Below are 15,220 nucleotides of genomic sequence, written 5' to 3'. Positions count from 1 at the left end.
GCTCATATTTCCACATTAAACTGGATTAGAGAAGGTATTTCAAAAAGAAACTCTCATCCGCATTAAAACATAGTGGCAGCAAAAACTAAGTTTTACTGTACAACAGGTCTGTGTAATTATCTCTGTGACATCTAATGCCCTTGTGTTCTTTTCTGAGCTAGTCTGTACGATCTGATCTAAACCATTTTTGTGGTAAAGCTTTAATCTGACATTCGTATCTGCCAGCGTGACAGAGGAACTAACCCAAAGAACACAATGAGAATGTACTAAATGTTGTGTGCATGACAAACACAATTATTTCTGCAGTAGACATCTGAGCACACGTTGTAATGGACATATTAATATAATCAATTAATAGCTAATTGAATAGCGCTTTTCACAATACACATTGTTTCGAAGCAGCTTTGCAGAAAATTATGGTGTTAATGTTTATAATCTTAATATCTTCATGCCTTATAGTCACAGTTAGCAGATTTGTTTACATTCAAGCTATAATATTGGCCGGTTTCACAGATAAGGCTTAGATTAAGCCAGAAGTAAGCCATTGTTCAGTTAGGACATTTAAGTAGCTTTTATAAATGTGCTTTATAAAAAAACATTACTGGTGTGCATCTTGAGGCAAAACAATGTCACTGTCTCACTGACATATTTTAAGTTGTTAGTTCAAGTTGCTTTCTCTTCAGACAGCTCAAACATCCTTGTCCTTGTCCTTGTTTGTGAAACCGGTCAATAGCGTTCATTAATATGTTTTCCTCTTGTTAAATCTCATGTCTGGTTTCATCAAGGTTCCATTAATGACGACAGGATTCATTATTCGAGGGAAAGGCAGGGCGGGATTTAATTTTGTCCATCAGGATTGGATTAGATTGTGCTTTGTTAGGTTTTGATATTGTTGCCTTTTATTACACAGGTCTATGGAAGCTTGTTTCTGCCACAGAATAAAAAAATATTCTGCAATTGCGAGTTTACATCTTGCAATTCTGACTTTATAACACACAATTGCAAAATATAAAGTCAGAATTGTGAGATAAGATATAAACTCGCAATTCTGAGAAAAAAGTTAGTATTTTTCTGACTTTACAACTCGCAATTCTAACTTTATAACTCGCAATTCTGACTTTACAACTCGCAATTCTAACTTTATAACTCGCAATTCTGACTTTACAACTCGCAATTCTGACTCGCAATTCTGACTTTATAACTCGCAATTCTGACTTTACAACTCGCAATTCTAACTTTATAACTCGCAATTCTGACTTTATAACTCGCAATTCTGACTTTACAACTCGCAATTCTAACTTTATAACTAGCAATTCTGACTTTACAACTCGCAATTCTAACTTTATAACTCGCAATTCTGACTTTATAACTCGCAATTCTGACTTTACAACTCGCAATTCTAACTTTATAACTAGCAATTCTGACTTTACAACTCGCAATTCTAACTTTATAACTCGCAATTCTGACTTTACAACTCGCAATTCTAACTTTATAACTCGCAATTCTGACTTTACAACTCGCAATTCTGACTCGCAATTCTGACTTTACAACTCGCAATTCTGACTCGCAATTCTGACTTTATAACTCGCAATTCTGACTTTACAACTCGCAATTCTAACTTTATAACTCGCAATTCTGACTTTATAACTCGCAATTCTGACTTTACAACTCGCAATTCTAACTTTATAACTAGCAATTCTGACTTTACAACTCGCAATTCTAACTTTATAACTCGCAATTCTGACTTTACAACTCGCAATTCTGACTTTATAACTCGCAATTCTGACTTTACAACTCGCAATTCTGACTCGCAATTCTGACTTTATAACTCGCAATTCTGACTTTATATCTCGCAATTCTGACTTTACAACTCGCAATTCTAACTTTATATCTCGCAATTCTGACTTTATAACTCGCAATTCTGACTTTACAACTCGCAATTCTGACTCGCAATTCTGACTTTACAACTCGCAATTCTGACTTTATAACTCGCAATTCTGACTTTACAACTCGCAATTCTGACTTTATAACTCGCAATTCTGACTTTACAACTCGCAATTCTGACTTTATTACTCGCAATTCTGACTTTATAACTCGCAATTCTGACTTTACAACTCGCAATTCTGACTTTATAACTCGCAATTCTGACTTTATTACTTGCAATTCTGACTTTATAACTTGCAATTCTGACTTTATAACTCACAATTCTGACTTTATAACTCGCAATTCTGACTTTACAACTCGCAATTCTGACTTTATAACTCGCAATTCTGACTTTACAACTCGCAATTCTGACTTTATTACTCGCAATTCTGACTTTATAACTCGCAATTCTGACTTTATAACTTGCAATTCTCACTTTATTACTCGCAATTCTCACTTTATAACTCGCAATTCTGACTTTATATCTCACAATTCTGACTGTACAACTCGCAATTCTGACTTTATCTCTCTCAATTCTGTCTTTATATCTCGCAATTCTCACTTTAGATCTCGCATTTTTTACTTTATATCTCGCAATTCTGACTTTATATCTCACAATTCTGACTTTATATCACGCAATTCTGTCTTTATATCTCGCAATTCTGACTTTATAACTCGCAATTCTGACTTTACAACTCGCAATTCTGACTTTATAACTCGCAATTCTGACTTTATAACTCGCAATTCTGTCTTTATATCTCACAATTCTGACTGTACAACTCGCAATTCTGACTTTATCTCTCTCAATTCTGTCTTTATATCTCGCAATTCTCACTTTAGATCTCATATTTTTGACTTTATATCTCGCAATTCTGTCTTTATATCTCGCAATTCTGACTTTATATCTCGCAATTCTGACTTTATAACTCGCAATTCGCAATTCTGACTTTATACCTTGCAATTCTGTCTTAATATCTCGCAATTCTGACATTATGTCACGCAATTTTGTCTTTATATCTCGCAATTCTGACTTTATATCACGCAATTCTGACTTTACAACTCGCAATTCTGACTTTATAACTCGCAATTCTGACTTTATAACTCGCAATTCTGTCTTTATAACTTGCAATTCTCACTTTATTACTCGCAATTCTCACTTTATAACTCGCAATTCTGACTTTATATCTCACAATTCTGACTGTCCAACTCGCAATTCTGACTTTATCTCTCTCAATTCTGTCTTTATATCTCGCAATTCTCACTTTAGATCTCACATTTTTGACTTTATATCTCGCAATTCTGACTTTATATCTCACAATTCTGACTTTATATCACGCAATTCTGTCTTTATATCTCGCAATTCTGACTTTATAACTCGCAATTCTGACTTTACAACTCACAATTCTGTCTTTATATCTCGCAATTCTGTCTTTATATCTCGCAATTCTGTCTTTATATCTCGCAATTCTGACTTTATATCTCGCAATTCTGACTTTATAACTCGCAATTCGCAATTCTGACTTTATACCTTGCAATTCTGTCTTTATATCTCGCAATTCTGACATTGTCACGCAATTTTGTCTTTATATCTCGCAATTCTGACTTTATATCACGCAATTCTGACTTTATATCTCGCAATTCTGACTTTACAACTCGCAATTCTGACTTTATAACTCGCAATTCTGACTTTATAACTCGCAATTCTGTCTTTATAACTTGCAATTCTCACTTTATTACTCGCAATTCTCACTTTATAACTCGCAATTCTGACTTTATATCTCACAATTCTGACTGTCCAACTCGCAATTCTGACTTTATCTCTCTCAATTCTGTCTTTATATCTCGCAATTCTCACTTTAGATCTCACATTTTTGACTTTATATCTCGCAATTCTGACTTTATATCTCACAATTCTGACTTTATATCTCGCAATTCTGACTTTATATCTCACAGTTCTGACTTTATAACTCGCAATTCTGACTTTATAACTTGCAATTCTGACTTTATAACTTGCAATTCTGACTTTAGAACTTGCAATTTTGACTTCATATCACACAATTCTGACTTCATAACTCGCAATTGCGAGTTTTTATCTTGCAATTCTGAGAAAAAAAATGAAATGGAAAAAAAAAGTGATGTAAACTCTAGGGCTGGTCCAGAATATTTGAATATTCGTTTGATGGGTTGGTATTAATTTTTCAATTTTTGGATTCGAATATTCGTATTTTTGTTTGCACTATAAAATCTGGCAAAATACAATACTCTTTTTCTTTTTTTACAATTATTTTATATCCTAGCAGTTTTTAATAGGATGGACAGTCTAATAGGAACCCAACCTCGTTACACTCTAAAAAATGCTGGGTTAAAAAAACAAACCAAGTTGGGTTGAAAATGGACTAACCCTATGGGTTGTTTTAACCCTGAATGAATCAGTGAGTCGATTCAGCAGTTTGGATCGCCAAATTTCAGCAGTTTGGCGGTTTGACACACGATCCGAATCATGATTCGACTCACTGATACATAACGCTTTGAAGCTTCATGATGCCGTGTTTTGAAATCGTCATCACTATATAAGTCGTTATTTAGGGTTTTTTTGCGCACAAAAACTATTCTCGTCACTCCATAAAGTTATTTTAGAACCACTGTAGTGAGATGGACTTTGTAATGACGTCTTTAGTACCTTTTAAGGGTCTTGAGAGTGTACTGTGCATTGTGCCAATGGAGGCCTTTCAGAGCCATCAGATTTCAACTAAAATATCTTTATTTGTGTTCCGAAGATGAACGGAGGTCTGACGGGTGTCGAACGACATGAGAGTAAGTAATTAATGACAGAATTTTCATTTTTGGGTGAACTAACCCTTTAATCTGTTCTCTAATGGAACAAAATGATTTTTACTACTATAATATATCAAAACTGGGACGGACCATACCTGTGTGTTTTGTATCACTAGTGCAGTGTCCGTTCTCGGCGCATATAAGCCCTGCCCGCATGAGGCGCGCCGCTTCTCCAGATTCCTGCTTTTATTAGAGAGAAGAATATGTTCAGCCCCTTCCCTCCGAAGCTTCGAATATTCTATGTTGATTACTACCGAAGCTTCGAAGCTCAAAAAATGGTATTCGGACAAGCCCTAGTAAACACACGATTGTGAGATAAAAAGTCGCAATTCTCTTTTCAAATGTTTTATTCTGTTGCGGAAACAAGCTTCCATACAGGTCTCTGGACTACTTGCTTTTTAATTGGTCAATTTTGATTTCCTGTTGACTTTAAAGGCAGGGTAGACGATTTGTTTCAGAAACATGTTTTGTTATGCAGGTTGAAAGTCACATCCTGATAGCAATCACGAAGTTCTCAGAAAAACGTTTCCTCTTCTCTGACAAGCGTTCCACACATGCAGCTGACATAAACCACACTTTCAATAAATGTAGTGATGAAGTGTGACACAAATCTTTTGTGATGTCCCTACAGCCAGAATTTGCGCACAATGCGTCCACTAATAATCGATTTGTGACCTAATGACTCGTTTGAACCGATTCGTTTTGATAACAACTGATCTGTCCAACACTGAACTCACGTATCAGTGTAGAATAAGTTACTCAGAGCACCTCTGAAATGAGAATGCAAGTGTGCTTACCCCATTTAGCAAGAGTGGTTAGTAAGAATTAACCTTAATAATCCACAGTATTTTCAGGTTATTTATATTGACAATGTGTAGCAAATTACCTATACAATCCTTTAGTTTAGACTGGCTTTGAAGACGCTCTGAAGGGAGGGTGGGCTTTCAAAGCTAGCTCACTATAGCTAGCCTCTCCGGAAATTGCCTACCCTACCTTTAAGTAAAAGTGTTGCTGTTTAATCTAGCATTTCTTGCAGGTTTCCCTTCGTGAGATGATTTTATCAGCTGTAGCTGTGTTGATTCACCGTAGCTGCTGTCGGCACTATCAGTTCATGAACTCAAGCAGCCGTGCTGCTTACACCTGATGTAACTTTCTGGAAATGGATACAGTGAGCCGAAAAAGTATTTGAACATGAATGTCATTTCATTAGATATAACATATCGAAATGTCATCTGCAAACTAAATTCTAGATCTTCACTAACTCAGCTGGTTCACAACTAAATCTATTGTTTTATCATTCAAAACCTATGGCAGACATCTGTAATACAGAAATGATTTGCTTAAAAAGCATGCTTGATTTTTTTTTTTTTTTACGTTTTCTTTATAATTATCTAATGCGATGAAATTCAGTTTCAAGAATTTTAAATAGTTTGAGGCCACTCAGATGTACATATTTGTACTATAACTATTGACTAGAAGCTGAGCTGTTGAGGGGGTGCGTTTATTCGAAACGTTCAGCAAAATGTCGTTTTTGTGCTTTTATTTGAAGCGAGACACGTCTCATGGGGTTTTCAGTAGAGCCAAAGGGCAGATATCCTCCGGATCTTAGAAGCAGTGCAGGTGTCTGGAGTTGTGTATCTTCCAGCAGAACAGCAGGAGGAGAGAGCTTTATCCTGTCTTCTGAACGGATGGCTATTGCAGGGAGAGGGAGATATCTCCTCCTCCATTATGCACGTAATGAGGCATTAAACCCTCTTTAACATCTTTATCAGGACTTTGTCTCAGGCGGCCTCTCGGCCTGATGGTGTTTCAGTGGTTTGTAAAAGCAGTCCAGCTTCAGGAAGATTATTTATCTAAGACATTTATTTTCTTTATTTTTAATCTATTTATTTGAATTCAAACCCTTATTGATTTTAAATTCTTTATTTATGAATTTGTTTGTTTTAAATCATTATCTTTATTATTATTTTCAAAATCATTTATTTCTATTTTAAACCATTTATTTACCTATATTTAAAATTGTTGATTTATTTTCTTTATTTTAAATTCTTTATTTTGTGTAGTCTATAGACCTATAGTCTTTATTTGTTTGTTTTAAATCATTATCTAATTATTTTAAATAAATAATTTTCAGTATTTATTTATATACATTATACATACATACATATTTATTTATTTATATTTTATATAATTATCTATGAATTTATTTTAAATCATTTAAATATTTAAATCATTTAAATATTTAAATGCATTACTTGTTTATTTTAAATAATTATTGATTTATTTTAAATATGTATTTATTTTTTAAGCAATTATTTTAAGTAATTAACAAAAATAAATATGATTCTAGAAGATTATTATATGCCTAGGCGTGTGTTTTTTTAGTTTTAACCCATTTGTGCCCAAATTTTTCTGAATGGTTTCATGCATATAGTCATGTTAATAGTGTCCTATGTGAACATGTTCTGCATTTATTTTCCCCAGGTTTCAGTTTTTTTTCTTGAAAATCGCATATGAAATATGTTGTATGCGCCCCTTCAATGTCAAATTTGACTAGGAGGAGAACATTTGGCCTCTGACTCAAAATAACTGCTTTCAACAGATCAATCTTTATTCACAAACAAATTTATTATGTATAAAAGTCGAAGAACATTCGATGCAAACTCAAAAAAGCTACATCTAATAATCTGTTGAATATGAAAATACAACAAATACCGGTACATTTGTCTTAAAGTGGTGGAACATAGTGCAGAACAAAGTGCAGCCATTAAGTTGCCCTAACAGGGCATTGTGTATCAAAAAGTTAAATGAAAATAAATTCAATTACATAAATTCAATAAAAATTACATCTATATAACAAAAATAAATAAATAAATAAATAGTCCCATAGTATTCAATGGCTGACTGTAGTAGGTAATTTCATATAATAATGTAAATGTAAACTCATTACTTGTCTGAATTTCCACATTATAATGGAATCGTAAGCTACTAGTCATAAAAAGAATTAGGGTCCTTGACCGATTAGAATGAAACGCATCCATTCCAAACTGGATGAAGGGTCCTCAATATTTTGGCCCTTACAAGACATAATATCCTATCGAATTAAGGTTTACTGTACAGTAGAGATGTCAGTTAAAGGGTTAAGTTATGTTTTAGGTGGGATAATGAGAGCAAAAAGCACTAAACAAGACCAAAAATCTTGATTTATTAACCTGTTAACACAGTATACCCCATTTCCCCATTATATATACTTACAAGTCATATGCCTAGTAGCCGCTTGGACTTTTGGCTAAGTGTACAAAAAACTATAGATCTCTTGTAAGAATTGTTTTGTTTGGATGATTCTAGAGACTTTCATGATTATGTAGATATGTCAACAAAAAAATACTTATTAGTAACATGAAAATTACCTTTCTTTGGGAGGGTTTGCCTATCTATTTTTAATATCTATTTTTACTAATAAGCAGTGCTTTGATTCTGGAATTAATATGATGACGACTATTATTGGTCATCTTAATTGATTATATTTCATATTTTGTATGCGTTTATGTATGAGTGGTATCTCGGTGTGTGTGTGTTGCGTGGGGGAGAACAGCTGCTCACACACTGTGCGCATGCTGATAGTCAGCATTTTCTAACGAGCCAATTCATCTCCCGTTAACATTTGTTATGACCCGCAGGAGTTCCCACGCGGGGAGTTCTCGCTCTCCCCTGATTTTCAGGGGAGTTTACAAAACTCTTGCTTCCCCAGATCTGCAACTTGGCCACCGGGCTGCCGACGTAGCTGGAGTGGCCAGGCAGCCTTGCTACCCGTGTGAAAAAGGTGCTTGTTAGTGAACAGATGGAGCAGCTTTTCAAAGGTTTCCTTGTTTTCCCCTACTGTAAAAGCCCTGGAAGCTTCCTGACCCCTGCAGATGGGATTCAGAGACACTGACAGGTGCATCCATCCTGTCCTGATGACACCGTCTGTGTCCTGTGCATGGCCAGGTCTGTATATGTCTTCACCTGCCAGATCTCAACACCACTTAGAGTGGTTTATCGTGAAGCCCCGCTCAAAAGGGCAAATATTTGACGTGTATGTGGGATGGAGCGTCCGCCCACTAGCTCTCGCACCAGCAGATGTCCACAGCAGACCCGCAATCCCTGTTTGCTAAGCTGTAATGGACGAGGACACAGTGTGGGGCTGTAATGACTGCTGTCCTGCTGGAGGCAAAATCTCACCCAAAACCACAGGTTGTACATAAAGAGAGATTTTAGCACCGAAACATCTGATGTCAGCCTAATTATCTTGTTCTAGCATTTGCAATTACATGACCTTGAGCATAGTGGGAATAGAATACTGCCTATTATTTTTGAAAGTAGTACCTATTTAGCATTTTGTATTCTCTGTTTGACACTTTTCCAAAATGACTGACATTTAAAAAAAAAAAAGACTGTACTTGCAAAACAACAGCAGTGCATATATAAATTTAGCTATTCACATTTCACTGAAATTACCTTTCCAGGTGACATTTTACTCCTAAAAAACATTTTTTTTTTTGCAATATGAGAACAATTAAACTAGTTTGTTTGCCCATTTGTCATTATTATAATGCAAAATAGTCTTTTAAACATCTGTGGGATGTGCTGAACAAACAAGTCCATTCCACGAAGGCCCCACCTCGCAACTTACACGACTTAAAGGATCTGCTGCTAACATCTTGGTGGCAGATACCACAGCACACCTTCAGGGGTCTAGTGGAGTCCATGCCTCGACGGGCCAGGGCTGTTTTGGCAAATAAAAATGGGGACCAACACAATATTTGGAAGGTGGTCATAATGCCTCACGGTGTTAAAAAATCCCTAACAGATTTGTGCACTTATTTAAAATATACAGTATATCACTCCACTTGTAGCATGCGCTCATACACTCAGTGCTGCATTGTAAAGAGTAAACTGCTTTTGTGTAGCTGCAGAGGTTTGAAGCACATGATGTGAGTCACTCAGGAGAGCTCCTCACACATGCAGAACAACAGAGATAGATTTTTCATGGTGAATCTCTGCGGAGGTTTCGTTTTGAAGAGGTGAGTCAGCTGCACTTGAGCAGGGTTTCCTGTCATCCTCGAGTGTGTGAGTCACTGCGGAGAAACATTAATGCAGAGTATGCTTATGCGTGTATATTTTGTTTTGATATTCTTTCATCAAAACGTAATGGATTGCTCTTACTCTGAAACATTTAGAGCGTACATGCTATATGGATAATGTTAAAGGGATAGTTCACCCCAAAAGGGAAAATCTGTCATCATTTACTCACCCTCTAATTGTTCCAAACCTGTATGATTTCTTCTGCTGAACACTAGGGTTGTAACGATATTCAAACCGAACCGAAAAAACAACAATATAGCACCCACGGTACAAACTGCGATACTCTCATGTCGAACCAAACACGCCCCGCCCCCTGCTGCCCCAGCCCAGCTCTCACTTCACCTTATGCCACAAAATATTTTTTTTCTTCCTTGACAGCTGATTCAATAGTAATTAGTACACTTTTAACAGCTAATAAGAGCTGTATTTGGGTGATCACTCAAGCTGCATGGTGGAAGGACAAAGAAAGCCATTTTTAGCCAGGCTAAATTTTACCTTGGAGTCCCAGCAACATCGGTCCCCAGAGAGAGGGTGTTCTCTACAGCAGTGTTTCTCAACTTGGTCACACATCTACAAAAATAGGCAAGGCAAGGCCTATTTTTGTAGTTGTGTTCCTAAAAATATGCATATATTTTTACGTTTGCATGTGGCTGTTTTAAACCCATGTTTAGACCCGTGTTTCCCCCTTTTCCGACCCCGTACCCGAACCCGTGCAGGACTCTGGCACGTGCTGAATGAGGACAGCAATATAATACATTTAAAGGTCCCATGACATGAACATTTAACTTTATGAGGTTTTTTAACCCTCTCGAGCTCTCTTTCTTTCTTATCAGTGCCAAAGAGACTCAAATAACTCTGTCTATGGTCCCCAAGTAGCTAGATACATTTAGATAAGTGTAAACCGAGTTCTGGGTGTCCTGCTCTGCCTTTGAGAAAATGAAAGCTCAGATGAGCCGATCTGGAATCTTCCCTGTATGCCGTCATATGGGGAAAGGTTACCTCCCCTTTCTCTGCCTTGAAATTTCCCCTTCCCCTTTCTCTCTCCAAATTCCCAGAGAAAATGGATTCCGTTTATTTTAGTCGCAATGTCAGCACAGGCTTTACAAACAGACTTTTACCATATGGATTCGACAGCACCGCCACAAACAGTGAGTAACAGTGTTCATTAATGCCTGATCTGTGATCAGTGATTTCTGATGTGTAGCTAATCATTCAAGTTCACGATCAACTTCACATGGTTTCTGTTAGTAGCACGAAACAAATCTGTTATTTCAATTTTGATTAGACGCTAGATTAGCGATCAAAGAACACTCTCTTTATAATTTTCGGAGCTGTCAATCACACGTCGCGAGTGTATCTGCACACTTGCCCAAATTGGCGTTATGATGAATGACGCTTTTATGCTGCACAACAAAGCTCTTACTGTATTCCTGTCGATGTCGTGTTTGCTGTTAGTTGTGATGCAAGCACTTTGTGAGAGAAATAGCGTTGCAATGACGAGATCACTGCATTCATGCGAACAACAGACTGTCTGTCTACTCAATGCTCATCACTACAGCCTTTCATGTGATGAGAAAAGATCTAAATATAATGCTATAATCAACACTTTCACGATTCGTTCATCTCAACAGCTGTAATGGTAAAAAAAAAACCTTAATAAAAGTATTCAAGAGGGGTTCCACGTGTTACAAAGTTCGTAGAATAAGGAGGAAGACGACCGGGTCGGCGTGACTGGGACTCGTGTTTATTCAGAACTCTCAGATACAAACAAAATAAACTCGTGCTCACAATAACTCAGTACAATAAAACTTTCTCAGCAATCTTTCTCCAGCTCTTCGTCTCTGGTCCACGAGTAGCTACCCAGTCCGTCTCTCTCTGGCAGCTCTTGCAGACCTTGCTAAACCACGCCCCCCTCCGCCACATAATCTAATACTCATTTCAAATGCAAAGATGTCAGCCAAACACAACAGTGGGCGTTTACACTGAAGTCTCACAGCAGACACTCCCCTTCAAACAGAGCATTCAAGCCAGAGGGCTAAAATCAGGATAGAAAAAATGCCTTTTATTTCTAAATGTTGACATTTTATGATGTAATACCCATACTAACAATATAAGTACACCTCAGGAAACATTATAAAATAATAAAAAATAAAAACAAATCCACACCATGGGACCTTTAACATACTGTATATCTGATCTAAAGCTAAGCTCATGCTCCACTCGTCACCATAATGCTGCGTTCACACCGAACGCGAATAGAGCGTCTGGCGTCCGCCTCATTCGCGCGTCCAGTTCGTGCGAATGGCGCGAATTGGACATGAATTGAGCGTCTTGCGCAATACGTGCGTTACACGCGAATGGTGCTTTTGTGCATTCACGCGTTTGAAGCAAATTCGTGTCTGACGCCCGAGTTGAAAAATTTGAACTTTGACATCAAATCGCGCCGCGTTAACCAATCAGGAGCCTGCTCGCTGCGGTCACGTGGTAAAGTGACGTGATGAGAAACCCTGCATAATTAAAAAATAGAACTGTTGTGTCACAAAATATAGTTTTAAGACTTTTTCAGGTGAGAATGTAGTTGTTTAAAGCTCAAATCGGTGGTTTATTTATAAAGAGAGCGCCTATTTAAAAAAATTATCTTGTGTTTTTGGAGTTGTGAGATCCAGGCAATCACCGGGCGCTCAGCGCTCATAACCCCGCCGAGAGCAGGCTTTCCTCGGCCAGTCCTTCTGACGTCTGCCGCTGGCTCTGATGTCTCTGTAGTGGTTCGTCTTGTGTAGATCTAACGGGCGATCTTTGCTCTCATGAATCTATAATTTGTTGTCTGCCAAATCGTTTTGACTGAGGGCAAAGAGAAGTTTCATAATTTTATATTTTAAGGATATTTAAATATACATGCAGTGAAGATAATGTAGGAGTTGCCTGGACCACATTTGTGTGGCTATTAATGCTTAATATATATGTTTAATGAAAATGAAAAGAGCCAGAGTGGTGTTTTATGACATATTTCTCCTGGAGTGCCTTGAACGCCCGTCAATTTCGCTTCCAGCGCTCGATTTCTACGCGCGTCCAATTCGCCGCGGACGCGCGAATGCATTCAAACTGTTCGCGTGTGAAACTAGACGCGGTAGACGCGATTTTGACGCTCTATTCGCGTTTGGTGTGAACGCAGCATAATGGTAACCCTACAAAAAACAACAGCAACAACATAACAGAAACTCTTCTGAACTAGCATAACAAAACATTAAAGGTCCCGTTTTTCGTGTTTTTTTGAAGCTTTGATTGTGTTTACAGTGTGCAATATAACGTGTTCATGTTTCGCGTGTAAAAAAACACAGTATTTTTCACACAATTTACTTATCTGTATACCGCAGTTTTCACTGTCCTCAAAACGGCTTGAAAGATTTCCCTGTTCTATGAAGTCCCTCCTTCAGAAATACGTAACGAGTTCTGATTGTGCCAGCGGTTCCCGTGTTGTGATTCGACAGCAGCTTAGGGCACGCAGAGCGCACGTTACCGGAAAGGTCACGCCTCTCACCATAACGGGGATGCATGCGCTCAATGATCTCTAAGTACATCGTCCCTGGGAAAGCCAAACAAAGGTGACTTGACTCCGGGATGAAAATAACAGCGTCTCGACGACATGGCAACAAACAAACTATACGAACGCAACCGAACGCAACACTTCCTATTCTCCACGCGGGAGCAACAAGACCACGCCCCCTTTTTTGCGTGTTCTTGTGGGCGGAGGTTAGTCGACACACTGCTCTACTGACGTAATTAAAGCAGGAAATACCAGGATGTAGTCCTAACCAGCCGTTCGCTGTAGGCTTTGAAAGGGAACTTCTGTTAAATAAAATATCTCGCTTGGCATTGAACTTTGAGCTTTATAATTTTACAGGTATTATAAATGCTCTAACAGCAACATTACACACTAACTAAAGTTTGAAAAATGGGATCACGAAGAACAGGACCTTTAAACACTACTTAACGTTAATCTTGTACAAAAAACATAATATAACACTTGATTTTTACTGTCCCTTTTGAGTTTCATGGCAAAGCATGATGGGAAATAGAAATCTCAGCCCGGTTTCGGTTAGATTTAAGTTAGTCTAAATTAAAAGAAACAAGTTAATAAAACTCAAAACAACGAAACAATTCAGATTACTTAAAATGTGTTAGTTTTGTTAACTCAAAAGAAAATGAAAGTTCTAATACTCATAAAAGTGAATTTGTTTGAACTAATTTGTTTAATTTGAGTTGGCTCTACTCAAAACAATTCATTCAACATTGAAAAGCTATTTAGCCTTTTATTTTTACGCCACCTTACAGAGGTAAAGCAGAGGCGATTGCAGTTTCATGTTGACTTAAACCGCCGGATGTTGAATTCAACAGTTGGATTTGTCTTATTGCTTTGGCTTCGTTCACATCCTCAGAGCCTGTGCTTTCCATAAGCCACCCATAATGCTCCTCACCTCCTTCACAGCAGTGCACAGGGCCGATTTGTGCCATCCAGCTCAAATGAAATGCTTAAACCGCCCCATGGGCTTCTTCCTTAAGTAGGATATTATATTTAATTGGCCAGGCCTGCCCTGTCCTGTCCCCTTCTCTTCATTTCAGAGTTCTGTGCTGTCTTCTGGTGCATTCATCATATGGGAAACCGTCTCCCACACCGGGCTTCAGAGCATCTATTATAAAGAAGCTCCTTTTTCAGCCTTGCTTTAATTTCCCTCAGGAGTGAAGCCTGCCGTTTACTCTGCGTCAATTCAGTGTTGCCCAACAGTACGTTCACACTGGATTTATACCAGTTTGGAATGGATTATTAGATTCCTGATGGAAGTGGAAAAATACAGTATTTGGAAGAGAAAATCCACGACGACTTGGATTTGGGGAAACTTTAAACTATCTACCCTGAGCTAATGCATTTTTTATTTTTTAAAGGGAACAAAAGAGTTCTGATTACTTCTCACACACACACTGTATGTATATATGTATGTTTTACTTATTCATAAATTAATTTATAAATGTATTTGTTTATACATGTATTTTTTGATTGATTTATAAATGATTTATAAAAGTATTCATATTTACTTATTTTCTTAAATGTACTTGTTTGTTAATTAAATAATTTTATTAATTATAACTTTTATGTACTTTTACTTGTTTTATTTAATTTCTTTTATTTATTTATTTACTTTTTATTTTAAATATACATCACAATTTATCTTTCTTCTCACATAAATATTATAAATATAAAGAAATATTTCTTCCCAAATCAGTATTTCATGTCTAATATTTACTTATTAAGTAGCTGTCTAAAAAGCTGGATAATTTACAA

General features: G+C 37.1%; 1 protein-coding gene across 4 annotated transcripts in view; it reads left to right on the top strand.

Moving 5' to 3' along the window:
• The window catches only part of trappc9 (trafficking protein particle complex subunit 9), a 371,401-nt gene that overhangs the window by 91,888 nt on the left and 264,293 nt on the right, over positions 1-15,220 (top strand). The gene's annotated exons all lie outside the window — the stretch shown is intronic.

The sequence above is a fragment of the Gobio gobio genome, assembly GCF_949357685.1.
Source record: "Gobio gobio genome assembly, chromosome: 11".
Lineage (NCBI taxonomy): Eukaryota > Metazoa > Chordata > Actinopteri > Cypriniformes > Gobionidae > Gobio > Gobio gobio.
The sequence above is the reverse complement of the archived record's forward strand: the minus strand, read 5'-3'. Positions and strand labels throughout refer to the sequence as shown.